Source organism: Cheilinus undulatus, linkage group 2 (genome assembly GCF_018320785.1).
Source record: "Cheilinus undulatus linkage group 2, ASM1832078v1, whole genome shotgun sequence".
Classification (NCBI taxonomy): Eukaryota; Metazoa; Chordata; class Actinopteri; order Labriformes; family Labridae; genus Cheilinus; species Cheilinus undulatus.
The window spans coordinates 32,192,885-32,218,085 of record NC_054866.1 but is presented as its reverse complement, the minus strand read 5'-3'; the positions used below and the strand labels follow the sequence as shown (position 1 = coordinate 32,218,085).

The following is a 25,201-nucleotide window of genomic DNA, read 5'->3' as shown; positions in this document are numbered from 1 at the left end:
GAAAAGACAGGCTTAATTTCGCCCCCTCTCCCTCCACTAACCTGCACATGTATTTAATGAATAGCTTTTGTTACAGACTATTGACCTAAAAATCTCAGAGCCTGCTTATTGTTGCATCTATAGCATGGAGCTGTATGTGCAGACTGTCCACTGAAGGCCTTTTTATTCTGTCTGTTCCTCTTTTATTTACCCGTTTTTTTTTCTGGTTTAATTCTATTTTTAAGGGATTTAAAGTTCACTGCTTTAATTTCCTTTCTTGATTTTGAATTAATATCTATTTTGTCAAGCTTGTGGCATTATAGGATTATTTCTCTGCAATTATACTTCATATGTAACATATATTTTCATGTCGCTTTGCTGTGAAAACAGATAAAGTACATATTTTGACTTGAGGATGTCAGTATGTAATTAAATTGCTTGTCAACAGCATTGTGTGCTTCCTTATAAATTTGACTGTTCTCAAATACTTTTAGAAAAATAAGCTTTGAAAAAAAATCTGTTCAAGAGAAATGAAAGACTTAACTCTTTTGGAATTACTCCTCTGTATCTAAAATATGACGTGTGTATTGTCTTCCTCTACCAGTTGGTAATATTTACATCTGCATCTACATAAAGCAAAGTACTGTCAAAGCAGGAAGCTGTTACGTGCATTGTGTGTGAGCAGGAGGATGCAAGCAGGCCATGTCAGCATCCTTTTTGCAGAGCGGGTCTCTGCCGTTTTTAAATCTTATTTTAGCTGAAGATGACAAAGGGGATTGCTTATGTGCCTTGTATCAGTCATGCATGTCAGTGAATTAGCAGATGAAAATGGGTTTTTAAGTTGCGCAGATAATGGCAAAAGGATTATTATGGGAGCTAAAGACTGATTATTACCTTATGAGTACCTGATGAAAAATAATATAAAGAAATGAGAATATTATTCTGAAAAAAATATTCTAAGCATAACTGTATCTATGATTATATGTATGTAAGCCTAAAATAATAAGACGCACATCTGTTATTCTCCAAAAAGATTGCATCTTTGTGTCCCCACTTCCTCCCCTTTACTCCTCTTTGTATAGGTGAGGCATGACTCAGACTGTAAATATCTTCAGATCGCCAGTGATGATTTGTTGGATGGTGGATGATCTGTTCCACCTCATAAGGAAGTCCAGGCGTGAACGAGGCTCGGTGAGGATGTCAGGGGATGGTGGGGGTTGTCCTGTTGCTGTCTGGGGCGGAGCACATCTGTCGCCACAGTGCAGCGTTATTGTGTAGCTGGAAAAATGTCTGTGGCATCAACATGAGCATTGTTACTGCTCCTGTTGGTGGTCTGCTGGCTGTGTCGGCCTTATGAGAATAGATAAACACAAGCTGGGAGTGTTTTGCAGAGGCCTGCAGATCTGGCTCAGCGCGGGCATCTTCCATCCTTCGGCCTATTTTGTATCAAACTGAACAATATGTTGGATGGTGAAAGTGCTGTAAATGTGACAACTCACGAAGCATGCAGGTTGTGTTGCTGAGTCTCATTGTCCATCAATTTATGATGCACTTCGGCATTTACGTGGTATGCTGCATCCTACATCCACTTGTGTTATGGCAGTATTTTTTTTACTGACATGTTTGTTGATTTTTCAAAAAAAATATATTAATATCATGCTTAATTTTCAATTAAAGTAGCTGATTTCCATCTTTATGTTAAGATATTGTTCAGTTAGTTGTGAACAGTCTAGAACTAGTCTAGTTAAAGGTATATGATATTGGTACTTGTTTCAATACTACTGGAAAAAAAGGAAAAAAGTCTGTGGCATCTAAAATCTGCATCATTTCTTGTTTTTCATTCATTAAAAGGTGCAGAAACGTGTAGCCTCAGTTTAAATTGCACAAGTCTTTGGAATGTTTCAGTACCAAAACACTGGAAAGGTTTTTGTGCAGTTCAGACATTTATTCCTCTCTTATGCCTCTACATTACTATAAACATGTCATTTTCTTTAATTTGGTACCTATTGATCATTAAAAATCAAATTATTGACAATTTTGACAACCATAATCAGTTTGTGAGTTAATACAAAATTATTTAAATGGTGAACAGCTTCTGTTTTTCACATTGCCCTACATAACAATAGGAATTTGGACTGCTGAATGTTAGAATTTATTAAGCATGTTGCTTTCCATAGTTTGTACAGTTGTCAACTAATTAAGAAATAATCTTCAACCAATCACAGATGATGAAATCAGCTGTTAATTGCTGTTGTAATTAGCTGGCTATTGTGTGCAGAAAAGTGTCCTAAAGGAATGCAAGTCGGTCAGTCCAGGACAGAAATCCTCACATATTTCTTACCCAGGATGTAATTAAATGTGCCATGTGACAAGTGTGAGATTCATATTTTGCAAATCGGGAGGTGTGAAGTGAGCCGATAGATTCTGGATGGCATGAATTCACAAGTTTGAATTTGATCCTTACCGAGCATCTTCTGTATGTGGTGAGTCACGCTGCCACAGTGGTCTGCCGTGTTGATGTTGTGTGGACACTGTGGCTCTGTGGACACTAAGTGGCCCCTCTCACCTCTCCTCTCTCAGGCTGCACGCTGAGCTAATCTCCAGAACGGTGCAATTTCTCCTCAGTCACGTCTTTCAGAGCCTTTTTGTCCAAGTAAGAATCTCCAACTGTACCTCCTCCTCCTCTGACACGCTGATCTCTCCCCTCACTGCAGACTGTCCCCTTTTCTTTTTTCTCAGGAGTTATCCAGGCTTTCCTGTCGCAGGAAATGTTTGTTATTGAATCAAGCAGGGATAATATTCTTGATTAAATACAGAGAAGGAAAATCCTTTTTTTAAATCTGTCCTTTGAAAGTAGTTGGAAAGCATTATGTAGCTCTTATTGTAGCCAGCATAAATAGACTTCAAAGTGTAATTGTTCTTTATATCTCAGTGCCAGTGGAATTATTTTTGCATTTCCTGCTAAGCATGTTACTTTTAATGGGATTCAAAATGTCAGAAGTCTTTCTAAGTTTATATTTTCCACTCTGAGAGATCTTAACAAGTTTGTGAACAGCACAACGTGCTTGTCTTCATCCTGGAATAGCATACTCAGAGTAAATAGACGTCTCCTTGTTGTCCAGCCACAGCCAGCTGTCGGCCTGTCTCCTTGGTCAGCTGGCACTGCCTTACATGAACTTGTGCAGCAAAGTTTTGTGTAAATCAATGAAAACCTTGGGCCAACACAATGTGAAAACTGAACTTGACCAAAGGAGGGAAAACAAGCTGAGGCGCTGCCAGAGCTGCTCCTGCTGGACTCTCAAGCAGGGGAGGATCACATCTCAGTGAGAGAAAGGCCTCTTGTTTGAGTCCTCCTGCTCTGCAGCCGGCCCCAAGAGGCAGGACGCCCGCTCCCTCGGCTGGCAGCCAGGGGTCTAAGTGCGCAAGGGGGCTTCATAGAGGGGCTGAGTTCATCTTTCATCAATAGTCACTGATCTGTTGAAAACTGCAGTGTGCCCGAACCATCATACCTCATCTCCTTGTGATGGCAAAAGAGGTCTAAACTGTTTTATCTGCAGGTGCTGATCATCCCTTCTTAATCTGTTCCTTGCATTTAGCTTTAGTGAGCCTGTATCTTGAAGAGTTTCTCCTTCAGTTTGGACTAACAACAGGAACAGAATCAAACATTTTTGAGGCAACATCTGTGATTAATAGCTTAAGGGATTAATCACTGGATGCAGAGAGTGTGTTCGTCACCAGTTTCCTCTATGGGAAAAAAAACTTCATGCACCAGCAGGAAACCAAGCTATGGCCAATGAGGTCAGCTAGTGGGATGTAAGTTAAATTAATCATCTCTAAGTCCTCACCAAAGACAATTGGAGGTTAAATTAATGGATCTACCTTTACGAAAATGCACCATATGTAGTTGTTAAGGCTGAAAATACACTCCTGTTGAAAGGTTGATTAAGGACAGAGTTTGCAGAAAGGAGGAATACTCTGTACCCCTGATAGTAGACCAAGAATGGATGCCACGCTGCAAGAATGAGGTTAATGGTAGTGGTTTAGCATGGCCCTCCTTGCCATATGAATCTGAGAACCTAAAACAGTGGCACTGAGTTTAAGATTGCTAGCTCTGATCAAAGCTCAGAGGATTTAGTAAGAAGCCTATTACAAAGTTAGCTCTGGGATTTATGTGGGGGAAAAAAAGCTAATCCTTACTTCAAGGCATTTGACCCCAACAGATTAAATAGCCAGTGAAACCCTGGAGTGACAGTTATCCTGAAGTTTCATGCTGTCTGAGTGCTTGACGAAGTGGGATTTTAGCAATATGAAGTAAAAAGAGACCAACAACCCCACAAAGATCATGGAGCAGTGCTTGATTCTGCTTACATGCAATAATGTGGAAAATATTTCACTCATTGTTTAATTTGATGCACTCTGGTTCATTTTCCAAGGCAGTGATTCCTCCCCCTGGGAGGAGGAGGAGCGTAAGGACAGAGGGCAATTGCTGCTTTGCAAGGATAAAGAAAAAAATGAGTGCTATTTTTGTACTTTTAGGGCTATCAATGAATCTGCAGCAGACATCACAACAAAGGAAAGAAAATATGCAGAGTAATATCTCGCCTTTGGCTTCACCTGTGCGATGATGGGTGTTAAAGACACAGCCACACCCCATCCTTTTACCACATCCTACCTGGGGTTTCCAGAATACATTGAGATACATTTATGTGTTCATGTGTATGTTGAGGGGTGAAGGTGCTTGAATATATTTTCATCTGCCTGAAAAAACTCATCAAAAAAAAATTGATCATTTTGTTAACATACTCTGTCACCTTTATATTGATCTGTAAGAACAGAGTGCTTCCAACTAGGGTTGTTATGAAACAAGAATTTTTATCTTTGATGCGTTACTTGCAAAAATCCCATACAACTGATACCTGTGTGGGTACCAAAACTTTAAAAAAAATAATACACAAATACCTTGGTAAGATCCTTGAAAAGTCTTAAATTGTCTTAAATTGCACATTTGAAATTAAAGGACTTTATCTTTAGTTGTCACAGTGTAGAATCAGATATCTATATACAGTATATGGTCTGATTTTTACTAGCGTTGCATCTAGGTTTAAAAATCTGGTGTCATGACTGCTTGATTGATGTGCTGTCCAAATATAATGATTTAAACAGAGCTCTAAATGCTCCATATCGTCAGATTCACTATGTAATTTTGCCAGTTTTTTTGTGGAGAGAATCAAAACTATACATTTTTGGGACCTTTACTGTATAAGCAATTAGAAAAACAATGTTTCCATTTGCCCTGATACCTATATGGCCACCATCTTGGATTTTAAAAATGGCTGCAGTGAAGCGCGCCGGTAGTCGAGTGGTTAAGGCGCATGCCATATACGCAGGCGACCCGGGTTCGAATCTGGCCCGTGGCACTATTTCCTGCATGTCTCTCCCTGCTATCTACCCTGTTTCCGACTCTATCCACTGTCCTATCAAATAAGGCAAAAAGGCCAAAAATAAATCTTAAAAAAAAAAAATGGCTGCAGTGAAAAAGGGTTTTCGTCAACATCTCAGCTTCGAAATAACCTAGAAATTTGATTTGACAGCTAAACCGCCATTTTCAGGGCCTAGGAATCCAATGATATAGAAATAAATAAGCTAGATTCAACCACAAACTTATTTGACTAAAATTTTCCATTTTATTGAATGTTTTACAAGTGATCATACATGGACGTTCCACTAAGTTAGTGTCCATTACGACTCCTCATGACAGAAATGGGTTTAATCTTTTAGGCAACCAAGGAGTCTTTGCATATCATCACCATCATCGTCATCATCAGTTTCATGCTTGTTCTGTGTGCCCTCATCATTCTGACACAAGATCGGTGCAAGATAAATTCTTTGTTCTGCAAGAACATCTGGCAGAAGAACAGTCTGTTTTGCATTGACAGCTAACCATTTCAATGATGGCCTTTGGAGCTGCAAGGGCATCTGTCATGGTTGGTTTCAGCTGGCCATCAGACTCCTTGTGGTAGCCATTCAGCAGGGGATCCAACTGAGGATCCTGCAGAGCAATGCTGGCCTGTTCCCACACTCTGGCTTGGATATGGACTCTCAGGACATGTTGTCTCAGAGCTCCAAGGGTAGGAGGTAGCTTGTCACTTTCTGCCATGTGCTTGCAGAAGAAATGCCATTGCAGTTCGGAAATGGTCTTGACGTAGATGCCTTTGGGGAAGTAGGCTGCACAGACGAAGGTAGCCAGAGTGGCAAACATAGTTTCAGTCACTTCTGCCTCTGTTGAAAGCATCTGCAGAGAACTGATTACATCTCTATCTGCCTTCATGTAGACTTGCAGCCAGGTTGCTTTGCCTATATAAGAGAACCTTCCAGTGTTGTAGCGCCAGTAAACGCATGGAAGGCTGGCAGAGCCTTTGCTCTTTCTGCCCAATGGCTCTCCATATTGGCTCTATCCCCATAACCCCAGAGGCCATGGAAATGGACGTGTTCTTCAGCATGAGGTCATAGTTTGCTATGACTAACACTAGGAAATCTTTGTCTGGGGAGAAGAAAACCATATGTGTATCCGGTGGGTTTTGCTGTGATGCCAGGACAGCCTGGTAGATCAACAGTGTGTCTGCTTCTTCATGATTGTTGTCCTGGTAAAGCAAGTCTTTGTTGCTCCTGGTATGCCCTGAAGAAGAGGTGATGACCAGTTTGTTTGACGTACTGTTGTACTCTAGAGTCTTTGCAGCAAGATAGTTGGTCAGGCCTGCCTTTGTCTAGTCATGTGAAAGGAACCTACTTATTGGGATGTGTTTTATGTTTGTGTCATCTCTGACCTGATACTGGATTGGTGCTCTTCCTTGCCTTCTTTTATCCCTGGTAGCACTCTTCAGAGAATCATCCCTGAATGTGTCAAACACGAGGATGATTTCATTATAATCTCGTGTGAGTGACATCAGCCTGTCGCTGAAGCATTCACTGAGATGTTTGACTGTCACTATGGTTGCTGGTTTCTTGGCCATCTTCTGCAGAAGAACTATTCCATCTACCAGGGCTATCTTGCGACTTAGAGCATCTGGTGTGGTGTCCATTTCATATTCTGGCTGCTGATCTTCCTGTGGAGTTTCTGCTGTTGTCAACTTGTTGAGGAGGTGGATCAACTTCAATTTGTCCAGGCATGGCAGGATTGTACCATCTGGATCAAAAAGGGCTCTTGGTGTCAGAGTGAATTTGTGGTTCCTAATGGCCTCTTTCTGGTTGATGTCTCTGCTGAACCTGGCCAGAACCATCAGTCTGCCATACAAGTCCTTGGTCTCCTTTCGATCCACAGTCTTGTTTCTGAGTTTTACTGTGGTTTTTTTGTTTGCAGACATAAACATCTTGTTGTTCTCTTTCTTTACCGGTGCCCATAGGCTGACATCTTTTGACCAGTCACATCTGCATTCAAGATCTTTTGTACATACTCATTAGGGATGTAGGCATGAGTGATCACATTGTGCAGCTTGTCACCTTCAGCAGCAAATGGATTTCCATGTTTTAGTATGACTGCCTTGTTCTTGTCGATAACATCATGCTCCTTCTTGACAGCACTTGGCCCAAAGTCATGATGCTCTCTGTTTTTTTCAGGTTTCAAGTCAAACTGACTCTTGAACTCTTACTACAATAATAAGACCACTAGATAAACATGTCCTTGTGGTTGGTGCTTAGTATGGCCTAATGACCAATTTGTCTTATGAAATTAGTATTTGCAAGAGCAATTGTAACAAATGTCTCAACACATCTGCAACTAGGAGCACTGGATTCCTAGGCCCTGAAAGTGGTGGTTTAGCTGTCAAAATCAAATTTCTAGGTTATTTAGAAGCTGAGATGTTGACGAAAACCTTTTTCACGGCAGCCATTTTTTAAAATCCAAGATGGCGGTATCAGGGCAAATGGAAACATTGTTTTTCTAATTGCTTATACAGTAAAGTTTCCAAAAATGTGTTTTTTTGATACTCTCCACAAAAATCCAACCAAAGTTAAAATCAGTTCACACCACTGGGTTAAAGTCTTAATCAGCTGACCTTGTAGAAACTGCTCCTTTGATTTTGGCTTGATGTTTGCTGCCTGGCTACATCGTCGGTCTCTAATGTGACTCCTTTGTCGTGCAGCTGTGAAGCCTTGTAGCGGTGCTCCATGTTTGACAGGAGCTTATACCAAGAATGGAAGCACACACACCTGCTCCACTAAAGCCAGTCAGGGCCACAGGGCATGGAAACAGAGTGTGTTTGTGATGGCTCAGGACGCTTGGCAATGCCAACTGTTACAAGCTTGTGTTACTGTGCCCTCTCACTGCCCATTGTGTCCTCTTTACTGGGAGAGTTGTAATATTGTGAGAGTTGACAATAGAGATTTAATCAGAGGTGAAGTTCAGAGGCTTAAATTACCAAAGTGAGAGTTTAGGAACAGTTGGACTGTGTGTCTTGTAAAGCTCATTCCCTCTTTGCAACTTTATCTATTTTTGCTTCTGTTATCTACCCGTCGAAAGACGACACACAATAGTAGTCAGGCTACGACCTCTGTCTGCGATCCACGAAACCACTGAAACGATACTCTGAGGTTGACTTTTCCCTCTTTGTCCTTGTGTTTTCCAGCTGGACTGCTCCTGGACTCTGTGTGGTTTTCAGTCACGACTTTCCACAGCGGAGTGACGTTAAAGATAATAGACATGGCTAATGTGTTCACCACCATGTCTGCTCTCAATGAGAACAACAGATGATTCATCCGTTTACGTACATTATCCCCTACCAGTCTCAGTTGTCACATACTTAGCAGTGAAATCATTCAAACCAATGCTGCAGAAAGTTCAGCATGCAATCGTGTGATATAATTTTGGATTCCAGTGATGGCAGGAAAGCAGCTTAGACCAAGCTTCTTTCCATGGAAAAGCTAATGGTTATTTCACTTCATAAATCCACCATCATCCACTGCTCATTCCTTTTTAAATGCTGTTGCTACCGTATCAGGGAGATTTGTTTGTCCTTTTCTCCACACTGAGATCAGTTCATGGACGGTTTGTTGTGCCTGGACCCTCCCCCACTCAATCCTCCAGTCTCTAATTGCCCCACACCACAGCTCAGCAGCCCCTTCCAACATAATAACAGCATAGCCGCCCCAGGGGCATCCTGCCATCCAGAGCTGTCTTTCGTCCTCCTTTTGTTATCTTGCCTAGATTGAATGTTAGCTCTTTGTGATTGCATAGTTTCCCTCTTGTCATCCCCACTGATCGTATTTCTAAAGCTAGATGAAAAAAGACAATGATTGATACATGTTTCAGACTGTCTACGCTCTCTGCAAATTTGAGTCTTTATCACCAATGCTCTCTGAAACCTATCTCCTTCAGGAAATCTGCTCCATCACTGAGTGGCAGCGTTGATTTGATGTAAATTTATTCATAGTGCGAAATTTTCTGGTGTGACAAGTTTCCCCTTGGACGATAACCTCTTTCCCTTCCATACGACCAGCACCCTGCTCCTCAGGTAGAACATCTGTTTGTATATGCAAGCTGATTATGCTTTTTGAGTCCAAGTGTTAGTGCTCCTGCAGCTCATGCTCCAGTCTAAAAAGAAGCTGGATGTACAAAGAGACTCAGCGTGTAGCATGGCATGCTAGCACCAGCCTGCTGTCTTGCCTTCAGTGGAGTTGTTGCGTGTGGCGAAAGGGTTTTTATCTTACAGCTGACGGACATACTCTGTGACAATAAAAAAGAAATGTATCTAGATTTTCTGACTGCTGTCTTTTCCTGTAAAACTCTCTTATGTTATGCTGTCTCATATTCAGTCTTTTTTTTCTCAGTGTGCATGAATATGCTAGAAATGCATACATAGACTTCCAAAAACCAAACCAAAAACCACAGGGCTACATGAAGAGATGGTAAGGTAGCTAATTGTAAAAGATAAAACAAAAATTTGGATTCGAACAAAAGACAAAGTTGATAAATTGGAGGTAAAGTAACCAATAAATTACCTAGAAAGCTTAAAGTAGCCTAATATTTGAATTAGTTAGCAAAACAATAATAGTGTAAAGTAACAGTCAACAGAGAGAAAAAGTAGTGGACACATTTTCAAATGGTTAGTCAAAAATCAAGGATGAAAAATAGTTAGCTGAAATAAGAGAAACAGTTTAACAAGCCAACTAAAGAAAATGTACCGTCAAATAGTTAGCCATGAATTATGGATTAACAATCAAGATAGCTATTTTAAAGTTTAGGTTAGCTGGCTGAAATACTTAGCTAAAACAAAGGGTTAAACACAGTAATTATGTAGCTTAAAGTCAGGAGTAGTCCATCAAAATAGCAAGCTAAAACAAAGTGATAATCACATGACTTAGCTAGCTTAAAGTAAGTTATAGACAGTTAAAAACATTAATCTTAAACTCATTAATAACTACATGGATTAGTTGGCTTAAAGTAAAGGATAGACAATCAAAATAGTTAACTTAAATAAATGACTTAAAGTTCATAAACAGTCAAAAATTGTTAGCTTAAATTTTAAGATTCAAAGTCAAATTAGTAAGCTAAAACTAAGTTTTAAACACATGAATTTGCTATCTTGAAAAAAAAAAATAGTTATTTAGACTTTTTTTTGTTTTTTAATTCACTTCATTTAACACCCAGACCTCTCAGTGTCTGCATAGACATAGGTTGGTCCTTGTACAAATGTAGTTGATGACCCCTACTTAGGGGGGATGTCAAATTCTCTTGAAAGCAGCAAAGACATTTTTGAATGGTAGGCCTATATTTTACCAATTATTGTGAAATTTTAAAAATTTTATTTGGTGATATTTATGTAGAAATTAAAGTAATGTGTAAAAAAATACTTAAAATGCAAGTTTGCATGTAACTGTCAGCAGTAATATAGTCTGTGTTTACAGCTCTTTACAGATTCACATAAAGACATCACCTGACCTTTATTAAAGTTAGTTTGCCCATTTAGTGCTGCATTATATAACGATCACTACTTACTGTTTAGCCTTCCTTACTGTAAATTACCATATAAAATTATTTTGTAGCTTTTAGACTGTTGTGTTCTTTTATTTTTATATCTGTGTTGGACAAGCCCTTTGAATGAGGGCATGGCTGTGTACAATGTTATGGTTTAGCCACCTTCAAGGACAGTGGGAATCCCCAGTCTCTGACACTATTATTTTGGGGGATTTGGGCTGAAAGTTCAGGAATCCCTGGGGTATGCTTCATATCATCTTCCACTCTCTTCTCCTAACATTTACCATCTCTCTTCAGCTTTCCTATCTAGTAAAGTCAAACATGGCACTAGGGATTCACAGATACTGACAGTAGTATCGGGTACATGGCAGATACTGTACTCTGTATCATTTTAAAGCATATTAGCCACTCATGTGGGAATTAGTGTTGAACTATTTGCAAAATTAATCTTTTTGCGATTTTTTCCCAAATATTGCGATTGCGATTTAATATGCAATTATTCAATGAAATTATTTAGAAGCAACAAATCCATAGTAGCATGAATATGAAAATGGGGATGCAACAAGCTTTAAGCTATAAAGGAGGCAGCTGGGGTGGGGGAGGTGAGGCTGGCTACCATCTGATCACAGCTGGGGTATGACTTTCGTGAAGTAACACTAGGCTTCATCAGTTTTAGGCAGAATGAGCTAATTATTTTTGCTTGAACTGCAAATGTGTTGTTATCTGCTTTGTTTAAGAGCATTATCATTTTTATGTCACTCATTTTGACTAAGAAAACATACATAAAACACGAAAAGGAGGATTTTTGTAAACCATTACAAAAAATGACACTTGAATGTTTGCATAATGTTTATAAAATCTCTGCCACTGCAAAAAATAGATTTATTAAACTGGTATTTTGACACATTTCAAGGTAAAGAAATATTGCAACTTCTGTGATTTGAAAATTTCAGCAGGCCAAATCGCATTTTAATCTAATTTGTAATCAATTTCCCAGCCCTAGTGGGAATGTAGTCAAAGTTGGAGCGATGTCTGCCGTTTTTCGATATTTTAACATGAATGAGGGTGAAAAAACTAGGGGAAAATGAAAACTATTCGTTGATAAACAGTCAAGAGGAGGGATGACAATCATCTGATAAAAATAAAACAAACTTTCAAAGTAAGTCTAATAACATTCATTAAGTACTCATATTTGTAATTGGTATTGGTGAGAACCCAAATGTACTTGCAACTGTGCTTGGTCTGGAAAAATGTGGTATCGGTGCATCTCTACATGGCACAAAAATAACTTTAAAAATGTATATCTTAAATAAACAGATAAAATATAGTATTATACTTCACAAATTGACCAATGATGTAAGCTGAATGGTAGAAGTGTCTAGCTGCGTACATTCTGGTTTTGACATACTTTCAGTTAAAAAAAAAAAACAAAAAAAAAAAACTTTACTTAACATACACGTTTTCAGCATAAGGAAAACATTCAAAATAATTCATTTACTTTAGTGTGAAATGGGATGTAAACATTTGTAACATGACAGGGGTGTTGATGAAGGGATGTAGTGGTGTTTCAGAGAAGATCTGGTACATTAAGTGCTCTGCTTTGATGTGAGGATAGCACCAGTAGTTGTATGGGTATAAAGACAGAGGATAAAGAGAAATGGTAGTCCTTGCCTCAGGCTAACAGAGTACTGAATGTGGATGGAGAAAATGCTTCACTCTTCTCCGCTGAGGTTTGTGGGCCTCTAAATGCTGCATGACAGAGGACAGAACAGCATCCAGCCCACATCTTCAAGGAATTAAAAAGATATACTGTAAAACCCAAAGCCAAGACAGTGAATCTTTTTTATTGTCTGTCACTGTAATCTCAGTGTGGGATTGTAATAATGTTGATGGATTTGAGAGACTGCTTCGTGATTTTTCCATGCATTAACCTTAATCAAGATATAATGGACACATTCTTTTTTTCAGCTTCATAGCCTTACAAGAAGAACATTGTAAAAATGAAGCTGTAAATGAACGGAGATGGATAAAGGGAGTATAAAACTGTAATTTAGAACCAGACCATAGATGGGATAACTTGTCTTACTGGACAGCCTAAAATTTTTATTTGTCGGAAGAACACTTTCAAAAAAATGTTTACGTTTGAAAAGAAGACTTGTAGAATAGGGATGTGCATGATTAGCAGGCTAAATGGCTATGGTCCGATCCCTCTGTAGTCGGCACAAGAATGATTTGCCTATTAAACTAATTATTAGGGACCATAAGCACTGCTGATGTTAGCCACATTCTGCAAACACACTTTGCATCTTTACGCACTGAAATACCTTTGCTCTACATATTTGACTTAAGACTAGTTAGCTTAATGTAGTTATAACTTTTGTTTTTTCTGATGGGAAATACATCAGTAAGAATTACACTTTTGTTTTTGCAGTGGTTAGCTATAGTCCGTCAGTTAGCCTAGCTTCACGTACATTTGAAACAGGAGGCTAAAATCAAGCCTGACTCTTTCCAGAAGAGGCAAGTTGCCTTACTGCAACTAAATAAAGTCAATTACATGTTTTATGTTGGTAATTGAATCTTTAGAGAAACCAAGGCATGAAAATGGCATAGCTGTGTGTGTGGGCGGCTAGCCTAAATGACAGAGCCAAGTCAACTAAGGAACTGCAGACTGCATTTTAATATAGCAGACATTTTGAGTGTCATTTTTTATAAACCTGAAATCACAAATTTGAGCATTGTTTTGTCGAACGTTTAATTGGGAAGTGTTAATAAGCATCATCTGAGCATTGACATTTGATAACAGCCTGTCAGCATGTACACGTGCTCACCTGCAGACCACATTAACTGAGCCAAGACAGACTGGAAATTTTCTCAGACGAACAGACAAAGCTGAACTACATTTAACCCAGAAATAGCTCTTTGTCAGTTTTTTCTTACAGGTGTAAGTTTTCTCTAGCACCTTATCTACAGCCATGTCACCAAATTTTTAAAATATTCATTCACATACAAGAACTGTTAGCTTCTAGGTGTTCATATAAAATAAATATATTCAAATTAAACATTGTAGACTTCAAAGGGGTTCATTCTGTGATTCGGGAGATTACTGGCAAACAAATCCTTACATCCTCTTTGTTTTATCAGTTGAATCATACTGTCTTTTTTAATGCAGTTGTCAAGTCAAATGCCTGAACATTTCTTTTGTTTCTGGCAAAAAAAAGTGTGTCTTCCTACTTTGGTCTGCTCTGCAGGTCCCAACAGCTTAGCTTGCATGTGGATTTTCCAAATCTCAGCCCTTTGTCCCGCAGAGAAAGTGTCTCATGACCTCAGTCATAAATCAGACAAATTCTAGCGAGTATGGAAATATACAGATTTATTCCTTTAGAAACTTTAAAAGCATTTTCCAGCTAAAAAACTGTCCAATTTTGTGACCTGCTAACTCTGTATGCCCCATTCATTTGTTCTGGTTAATCCAGTACACAATAGTCTTGTACTTTATTGTTTTATGTGTGCAATCTCAATCTTACACAGCTTTATATATTCATGCCTGTGCTATTTATTTTTGCATCACTTATGTAAAATGTCTACAAATATATACTCTTTGCAGTGCCTGTTTTCAATTTAAAGTGTTTTTTTGGGGGGTTGTCTTGTCTCAGTTCTGCCGGGTTCTGTTAGTTATTTTGTGTATTTCTGAAAAAATAAAACTCATAAAAACAGTTTTAACTTTTGCTAACTGAAGATTTAAGCAAGCGCCTTTTTATTATACAGTTTATACAGCACAGCTGCTCAACAACCCTGAATAATTGTGTAGTCATTTTAAAATCCTGTCCTTGCTAAGTTGGCTCATTGCATTCAGAAAAAGAAATGGAGAAAAATTGAGGGGAGCCTGGCTGAAGGAGATCTCATGGCCTTTAGTTTGCTCATTATTTTTATAATAACCAGCAAGTCACTTGGAATCATTTTTATGCACAACCCAGCTCCCATGCTTCTCCAGGCGATTGCACACAAATAAGAAGCATTTATTAATTCTTATATGTTTACTTTTGTATTGTTAATCTAAATATCAGCCAGGTTTCCTCGAGTTTGTTCCGCTTGTGGGATTTGCCACCACGGCATCGACACACTTCCCACATGATTGCACATTATATCAACTTGGACAAATGGATATGTTAATTTTCCCAGTTGGTAACCATCATCGAGTGCATGTCCAAGTCGTATTATCTCCTGAATATATTTGTGAGATATTATTCAAGGTCACTGGTGGGCAAAGCTAATCATGCTGCTGCAGCGTTGCCTAAAATTGATCCTTGCTGCTGCATTATCAGGAAAGAGGAGAGGATTGCATTAGGCTCATTTTTTTCTGCCATGTGAAATATTCACTGGCATGATATAATGTCTTTGTGTTTAAAGGTTTACAGTTGTGGACTGTCTTACCTACTTATGCACATTACTGGTGTAAGAGTACCTCAGTTAGACGTCAAAGGGTATTGCTTTCATAACATTATGCCTTCACTTAAAATCATAACACATGTTGAAAGCCTGATCTCTTCTATAAACTTGAGATTAAGGCTGTCCAAAACAGTTGTGTCCAACCTTAGGCTTTATCATCATGTTTAAAATCTACTCCAAACAAACCAGCTTTTTTTATGACAGTTAAACAGAATGTATAGTGTGTGCAAGTCCATCTTGTTTTGTTCACCTCAGCTGCCAGTGAAGTAAACAAGCACAGATCTTGACCTTGCTGCTGAGAAACACATGGAGGCTGTAAAACATACAAGAGCTTACAGGCCAGATGATGCACTGATGGAGGCCCATATGGAGGAATTGGCAGTGTTGCTTGCTGTAACAGGGGGAGAAATTAGAAGGAAGACTCGTGGAGGCTGGGCAACACGCTATGCTGTCATGGGAGGTTCTGCTGATTGTGTGAGTGAGATGATTCTCTTTGAACACTGTCTCAGTGAAGAAGTAGCCTTGTATTGGTGTTATCAGTGGGCCTGGAGTGTTTTCCATCTTCTGAGGCTTGTTTTTCTGTACATTTCCTCAGCTGTCACATCCCATTTAGAAATCAACAACACCATGTCTTTATTTAATAAAGAACCCACCGCATGCATTCCACACATATTAGAGCTCATGTAGTGGCCCAGAGGAATGTGTTCGTCACACAGATCATCAGACACTTTTAGTGGTGGAGCGAGTGGACCCCCTGCTGAGGTGGCGCTGTGGCTTAGCTCGGCCTCCACGTTGGAGGCTAATCGCTGTTTTGATTAGTCTTTTTTTGCCCAATCTGTTAGCACCGAGCAGCGATCCCACGGCTATGTTGAATGAAAGGGTTTATCAGCTTAAGCCTGTTGTAAGGAGCACGAGAGGTCTCATCTTTTCACTGAGGAACGAGAGAAACCCCTCGGACACAAGTGTCCAGGCAATTAGAGACGGCGGGCCTCAAAGAGAGAGATTACTGAGACACAGAGTCGCGGTTGGCTTCTTTTCTTGTCCTACACATTATTCACGCAGCGCTGAAACACATGATGATCACTGCTGCTTTTTCTCAGAGAGCAACAGAGGAGGAGAAAACTAAACACAGACACAGAGGGTTTATGGGAAGATTTGTTGGCTACAGTCTTAAGTTGTAGGCTTTGAATGTGTTTCTAATTTAGAAGTTTTCATACAGAGTTATGGTCTGTTTAAAATCCGAAGAGAGATAGTTGCTGCTTTTTCTGCAAGTTTTCTCAACACATTTTCTTTCTATTATGATGCCAAAATTAGTCTAAATTAAGTTGGCTTCTCCCCAAAACAGCTTGGAGGTTGCATGCTAGCTAACTTAGTAAATGGATCACACGTCCTTGTGGTTGTGTTTGTAGGTGGCGCAGGTTCCAGTCTGGCCTATGGCTCTTTAGCAGCATTCCCCACTCTCTCATCGCTGTTTCTGACTCTATCCACTGCCCTATCTCTGCAGTTATGGACAGAAAGCCCCAGATTAAATCTTGAAAAACAAAAAACAAACAAACAAAAAAAACCTCAGCAATCAGGAAAAAACTACTAGTCATAACCATAGTAAGGGCTGGACAATTATGGCAAAAATTAACATCATGATTAATTGAACTCTTTACCTTGATTATGATTAATGAATGACTATTCCACCCCCAACCTCCTACTCTGTTCTGAAAATCTTTTTTGGAATAAGTCAAATTTTCCAAGAAAAGTAGATAATAAATAACTTGTGTTTCTTGTTAACAAAATAAATTTTTTGTATACTGTTGTATAAGAAGAAAATAACTTTGCTGCGCACACATAGCCCTTCTTTTGTGGGCGGCCCAGGTTCGAATCCAGCCTGTGGCCCTTTACAGCATGTCTCTCTCCACTCTCTCTCCAGTTTCCAACTCTATAGAATAAAGGCACGAAAAGCCCAAAAATAAATCTGGGAGAAAAAAAAAAAAAAACAGTTTATAGTCTCCATGGTTCGCATTATGAACCTATCTATGGAGTTTACTCGTCGGCAGCGGCGCACCTCGGTTTGGGGCTACGACGTCACGTGTTTTGTTGCTCTGATTGGCTTGTAAAGACGTGACAGACAGAACGTTCATCCAATCACCCTCTGAGTGTTTTTCAAAGACTCTTTCCCAAACGCAGTCAATGGAAGGTTTCCCGGATGGATGTGTAAAACACATCCATCTGGTGTGTCAGGTTAGTTGTTTATTGGGACGATTAAAACTTTTTAAAGACTGAGTCATCTGTTTTTCTCCACTTCCAGAGTTTCCACTGGGACATCTTTAGTTTTTGGATTGTTGAAACTGTGAATATTGCACTGGCTGATGGATTGGTAGCCTCAGATCACAACTTGATGTGAGTGTGTCATGACAATATTTCTTCTTTTTACACATTAGTAAAGTGTGGGTAAGTAAAAGGGGTAAAGATTCAAGTCTATGGTTCTCTATGGGTTTGTAAGCCTTAATTTGATAATCCATGTAGTAGGAGGTTATTGGGACATTGAATACTTCCATGCCAGGGTAATCAGTGAACTCATTGGATTTTTTTTTTTTTTTTTTTTTGTCAAGTGTCTGATCAGACCTAATTATACTAGAATTATTCTAAAGAAACCCAGTGTGTGCAGGCCTATCTAGAGTTTTAGGGCCTGTGTCTTGTTTTTTTCTGCTGGCAGGAATTATTTTCAATACAAAACAAATGTATTCAATGTTTTCAGTGTTCTGGGTGCAAAAACTCCTCTGGCCTCGGCTGTTTTTTTATAGTTAGGCTCTCAGGTGAAAAAACTCAACATTTGGAACAGAGCCATGCTCATTTATGTTATTTCTGCCTCATTGATCAGTCACAAGAAGGGGCAAAACATCTCCTATTAATTTTTTAGGAAATACTGATCTGACTCATCTTTTCAAGAGTGTACTTTCCAGGTCTACAGCAGTGCTTAATGCTAGGACAGGATGCCTATTTTTTGTTTTTCCCAATAGGATTCACAATACTCTTTTCTTTTTTGCTGATATCTGAAATGTAGAAATCAATTTCAGCTGATACCAGTATTAATACTGATGTGTAAAAGCAGGTCAGACCTAAAACTGTAGTCCTCAAAAGGAATAAGGATGAACAAAGAAAAGGACTTCAGCAGACGTAGGTCTTTTTGTCCTGCCCAAAACTCCACAAATTTCGTAGACACCTTAAACACTTAAGATTTTACCTCTGGTATGGGAAAGCCTGACGTAAGTCTCACTACTTTCCAGTTCCTCTGCATGCATCGCTGTACTCAGTTACATTGAAAGTCCACTGCTTTAGGACTTTATTGTCATGTATTTTATAGTGTATATATAAAAAAAAAAGATCTTGCAGAAGCTTGAAGTGAGGCCTTTCTCGCTGATGTGACTTGTAACCTGTGAAGTATTAGCTAGATTGAGTGAGGAGACCGTGCAAGTGTAGGGAGTATATAAACAGAAAAAATACTTAACCCTCGCCCTGCTCCATCATGTCGCTCACCACTTGCTCATTTGACATTGCTGCTGCTTTCAGAGGCAACAGGTGTGCTCTTTAAGTCACATGGTAGCAGCTCTGTGGTCTGTGTGTCAGTAAGGCAGCAAAGGTGGAGAATAGACTACACTGACATCAGCCAGAGCCTTTATAAGATAGCTGAATCAATACTTAACTGCTTATGTGCTCAGACTCCCCCACAGAAGCGTACAAAGCCGATGAGGTGGAGCAGAAAAAAATAAAGGCTTCATGTCAGGAATGTCAGATGTTTGCCAAGTAATACACCTATTTTCTCCTCTCGTTTCATCTATCCTATAATTATTGAGTGCAGCAAGAGCCACAGGTATGTAGTATGTTTTTAAAAGACTGAAAAGAGAGGGAGAATTATTCCTACAAATTAAGGTTTTTTTCTGATAGCTGAGACGCTTTTGTTCTCTCTGAGTGCTGAGAGGAGCTGAAAACCCGACATGTGGAATCATTTCTCTCCCGTCCGACGTTCAGGTTCAGTGTGTGGCCGAAACCCCCTCGAGAAACAAAGGCATCTTCATCACTTCATCATTTTCCTCAACGCTTTGTTGCTCCAGGTGTTCACCGTCTGAGCTGTGGAGATGAAGAACAGATAGAAACTCTGTCCAAAAATGGTAAAAAAAGAAAAAAGAAAAAAGAAAAGAATCAGAGGAAAGGAATAAAGAGAGGTTCTGTCAAACTCTTACAGGTGCTTCGTAAAAACTCTGCTGCCCATCAGTTTGACTTCATAAGGAAGTGAGTGTGAGAAATCCTCTTAACTGTGTTGTGGTGAGAGAAAAAAATGCGGGTATGGCTCTGCCAGTGGGCTGGAGGTATGTCTATAATGTACAGTATACTGTAATTACTCCCCTTAATTACAAGCATCAGAGCACTAACACAAAGTAACAAGGCACCATTTAACATCACTTGTGCTAACAGGCTTTTTATTTGTGGTCTTTTCTTTAAGTTTGGACTACTCTCATGAGGCAGAGCTGAAGGATTTGACAGTTTGGAGTCCAAAGAAATGTCCAATGCTTTGGGAATAAAAAGGAAATGTAACTGGCTGTTCTTTCCTGTCCTCCCTTCTTTACATGTTCTCCTCTTTTTCTGCAATCTCAGAAAAGTGAAAGCAGAGCCAAGTTAAATATCTGGCGTGGCATCAAAGTGCTGGATGTTTCCGTGGAAAGCAGAGTGGTGGTATCTAAGTTCATGGATAGAGATAACAGATTGGATGTCTTCTGTGGTCTGTTAGTTGCTAGTATGTTTAAAGAAAGTGTACTGCACTGACCTGAAATATAAAGGGATAATGTATAGTATGGTGGAGTATGGCTGTTAAAAAAAGCATGGTATTAAGGGCCATTTTGTTAATTGATTAATAGGTCCATTAATTTTCTTACATAATTTTATGAATTATACACAATTATACAAAAGGATATGCTCAATCCATTCCTATGTTCTGTAACAGAACAAAGATTTTAATGCAATAACTAAGCAATTTCCTGAGCTGTTATAAATATAAATAATAATCAAAGACAAGACTACTGCCTGGTAGTGACTTACCTCTGAGAGGTATTTAGTTGCTGGGCAGTGGAAATACAGTCATGGGTCAAAAAGAAGGGCTGTGGTGTTTTCTGTGGTGGTGTGATTCATGAATTTGACCTAATGACCTTGACCTATGCCCCTACAAAATTTAATTAATTCATCCTTGAGTCATGGTGGACATTTGTGCAAGGTTTAAAGAAAATCTATCAAAACATTCTTCAATATCATGTTTACAAGAAGAGCCCAAACCTACATACACTGGCTTTGCAATCAGTGGCATGGAAACATAAAAACTAAATAAAATACTATCGTGCACAGGTCTCTATCACATCTTGGTAATAAAAGATATCACAAGTTTACCAAAGATCTTTTATTTAGCCTGCTAATGTCTCATCTTTTTAATAAACAGTCAGTAAACACTTATTCATTATTTATTTATTATTTATTATTAAGTTTAACTTTATTCATAAACAAAGTCTGGCAGTTACATTCATAAAATAACCACATTGCAAACAGCACAAATGGACCACATTTCATACACAAATCACAGAAAAATATCCAAGGTCTAAACCAGGTTTCAATTATGTGTAGACCTGTTTTAGAAGTCGTTACGCGAACATGGGCTCACAGTGGATGTGTTAGCTTTAACTAAAGCTAACACATCTATGCTAGCTACGTAATTAAATGACTAAATGTCAGCTTATGTAACTAAGTAAGCTTAAGCAATGTGAGCTTTAGCAAAAAGTAGCTAAAGCTAACTTAGCTACATAGATAGATAGGATGCTTTGTGAGCTTAGCTATTGCTATGTTAGCTACACAGCTGCATTCGCTACATAGTTCATTTATCTAAACCTAAGGCAGATTTAGCACCATGAGCTTAAGCAAACCTAACTAAAACTAACTTAGATACGTAGATGCATAGGATGCTTTGTGAGCTTCGCTATAGTTATGTTAGCGGTACAGCTACATTGACTCTGTAGCTTCATTATACAATTCTAAGTCAACTCTAGCAACATGAGCTTAAGCAAATGTAGCTAAAGCTAACTTTGCTACATAGATAACATAGATATGTAGCTTACATAGCTGATTTGTGAGCTTAGCGACAGCTACGTTTGCTGCACAGCTATCTACTTAGCTTATGCAGTTTACAGAGCCACAGTATGTAAGATACATCTGCTGTGTTAGAATTTTTCATGGAGGACAAGATGTTTTCCTGTAAGTAGGTTTTTTACTCTGCTTTATGAAACATTTTGTAATCAGGTTTTGCAGGTCAGGGTTTTTAACTTTTAGTTTTTGATATCCTAACCATTACCTTAACCCTTGCCCTGACCCTAAACAGAAGTCTAGTTTGATTTTATTTAGAAAGTATCGGCATCTATTTCCATTCTGGGATATTAAGGTCTCACATGACTGGTCTGTGGGAGTGGCCATCAGAGATGTATGGTCTACAGCTAGACTGTCTTGCAGAATTGCAGGTAAGCTGCTGCACCTGTTTAAATTGAAGAAAAAAAAAAGAATAGCAGCGTTTCAGTACCAAAGTAACAGTGCCAATACTTTTTGGTGGATTCATGTCTTTATCTTGGTAATTTAAAAAATGTATTTTGACAGCCTTTGTATTGAGAGGTTTTCAAGTCAAACCATCCTGACTTTGAGTCTTTGGCAATCAGTGCCCTAATATTTGTTTTTTTTGTTTTTTTTTTGTCTGAACCACGTATGTTCTTGCAGGTGTGTCCTTCTATTTGCTCATATTTTCCTGACTTAAAGAGCTTTCAGTTCTTTTATTTCTTCCATCCCAGCCTCCTGTTGGGGGTGGTCTGTTTCTGCTCATCCATTGTCTGCTCAGCGCCTTTCCTGTTGTGAGACCCCTGGGTTCAGTCACTGAATGCCAAACGCTTATCCCAGAATCATTTATAAATCAAGCTGCCTTCTTTTCCCTTCATGACGCTCATTTTAAAGTATTACCCAGTGGGACGTCAGGATGAGCCAGAGGAGTATCATGCAACCTTTCTCATTTATTTGACTTTTTCATCGGTGATGAAAAACAGGAAGGAAATGGTACATTTTCTGGTGATTCACATCATCTTTGATCTTGAAATTGCTGCCATTATTTGTCATAATAATTAATGTAAAAATCCTCAGATTACCATGCTTTTTATGTTCATTCAGCCTCCCTGTTTATGAATGTAACTTCGGATTTTGTGCATCATTTAAGCCATACAATACACTCCCTGCTGCTCATTATCCCAATACGCAGATGACACTCTTCTTTATATGAATGATGGGAATCTGTTCCAGTCACAGCATGTTTATGCAGATGCCAGAGGGAAATATGCTGGTGGTTTTGGGGTTTAATACAGTTTGTGTACTTGGCACTAAGTGAACAGATTGAGAGACAAGAAACAAAAGTGGGTCTTCTTTCAGGATCCAGCGCTCTTTTTTTTTGTCTTTGCCAGCGGTGAAGTGTGAGCAGCTGTGGGAGGATGCCAGCATGAGTACTCAAATAATTACTGCAGTATGCAAGCTTAGTCAACACCATGCAAGTGCAGCTGTTTCCTTTAGCCAGTGAAAGAATTTCAAAGAAGGAAATGTAGATTTTAGCGAGCGGGGCTGTAACTACCTCACAGGGAATTGGAGGGTCATCAAGCCTTTTTGCAAAGTAAATAAAGCTTCAGGTTTAACAGTCGGAGGCTGTGACACAGAGTGGGAACAGACACTTAAGTGTGGACAGGAAAAGTCTGGAGATTTATTATTGACCTGCCAGGCTTGGACACACTTATGCACTCACACCATTTTGCTATGTGGCTTATAGGCTCCGCCCACGCATCAGGGTCCTCTTCCCACAACACAAAAGAGCCGGGCAAGGAAACTGGGTCAGGTTTCTGTCTTTTTTATGACATTTATACATTTTCTGCCTCCTGATGAGGCTCTGGATGGTGTTCTTTTAAACATTTGGAGGGTTTTTTCCTTTTCTATGAGGTGAAGAGTGAAATAAAACTCCCAAAGCTGCTTGTAGATTATCTGCAATCCTAAAATTCAGGTTTAGAATAGTTTCCATTATCTTGGGCAAAAAAAAAAAAAAACATCCTCAGTCATTATCTATTGAGACCTTTTGAGACTTTACTCTGTGATGCACATGACTTTTAAGTAAGATTAAACACATGACACTGCTTGAGTTATGGCTGCCTTGAACCTGGGGCTGTATGTATTATTCACTTATTAATATGTCAGTATTATAACAATAAAATCTAAATCCTGTTTGAGCCGTTTGATATTCTTCTTCTCCTTCTTACAATGAGGTGTGTCATCCAGCCCACCCCATGGTGTATTTTCAGGAGACAGTATATCTAAAAACAATAATCACACAATATTTTTATTAAATAAAAAATGAAGCAGAATTTGAGTAAAATATCAGCACAAATATCAATCACATGTCATGATATTGCTAAATTAGGCAGATTAATTGAAGCTGAACTTGAGAGCTGAAAGAGTCATCTCTTGGTGAGCTGAGCCAAATTATCCACATCACTAAAAGAGCCAAAATTCCCATCACTATGCCAGTATGTTTTAGAAATTAAGCCATAAGATACTCGAAATGTTGTAATAAATGGTGGCCATAAATTCTTAGAGTCTAAAGTAAGGTCTTCAAATTGTTTCTTCCTTAAGGACTTAAAATCCAATTATAATCATTTACAAAGTGACAAAAAACTTTAAAATACATTAAAGAAGCTGTAAACTATATTGCCCAAAGCATGCATCTTATCTGACTCTGTCTTCCCTTGATAATAGATACATTTGGTTATTGTTAGACATCTTTATGTAATTATCTCATGATAACATAAGTGATTTTCTAGTGAAAACAAGTTTAATTTCTAGAGATTTAAGAAATATTTACTTATTATGCAAAAACACATGTTCACATTTACATTCAGATCAGCTCATTAAAAGTTTGTGAAGCCTCACTGACATACCATAGAAAAGCATAGTCACAGAAAAAATATAAACCCTGTGTAATATGACAGAAAAAAGTACTGGTAAAGTTAAGATCTGATTGATTCTTTTATATCTAATGTGCAGTATAACACCACTTGATTCATTTCTGTAACAAATTTCAAGTATTTTAACATCTGCATATAACCCGTCATGCCCTGACTGTAAGTTTTCTTGATAATTGCATTAACAGACTTGGATGGCTTTTGCCTGCCAGGTTGTTTCCCAGCTTAGCAGCACTTTGCCTTCTCAGTGTGTCGATGTAGCAGCCGACAGAAAGAAAGCACTGCAGCATTTAGTGAGTATGTTCACAGGCCGTTAGATAAAGTCTAATCATTGTTAGTGTGACTTTGAAAAATGCAAGTAAACATGTTAGTCCAACTTAGATTGTCGTAATTCTGATTTCTTGAAGCTGGACTAACACCCCAAGATAACACAGGAGATCGATTCACTCTTGCATGAGCTAACACCTCAATCAGACTGGACTTGAGGCTAAGGGCATGCTCCACAGTCTCTGTGCTGGGTTTGACACAGAAGCCAAACAGTACAAATGCTAAGTATAGCTGACGGTGCATAAGCATCACCATAAGCTAGAGGTATGGGATTCATCTCATTTGATAAACAATGAACAGAGCTATTGTTTGTCAATTCAACCTACAACCAGCTAGCTGCTTGTTGACTTGCAAGCATGCAGAGAAAGTCCACAGTCACTAGCTGAAAGGGATGTCACATAGTGTAGTTGACTTGTGCACG

At 38.9% G+C, this 25,201-nt stretch overlaps 1 protein-coding gene across 1 annotated transcript in view; it reads left to right on the top strand.

Moving 5' to 3' along the window:
• Positions 1 to 25,201, top strand: part of nxn (nucleoredoxin) — a 91,393-nt gene that overhangs the window by 1,004 nt on the left and 65,188 nt on the right. The gene's annotated exons all lie outside the window — the stretch shown is intronic.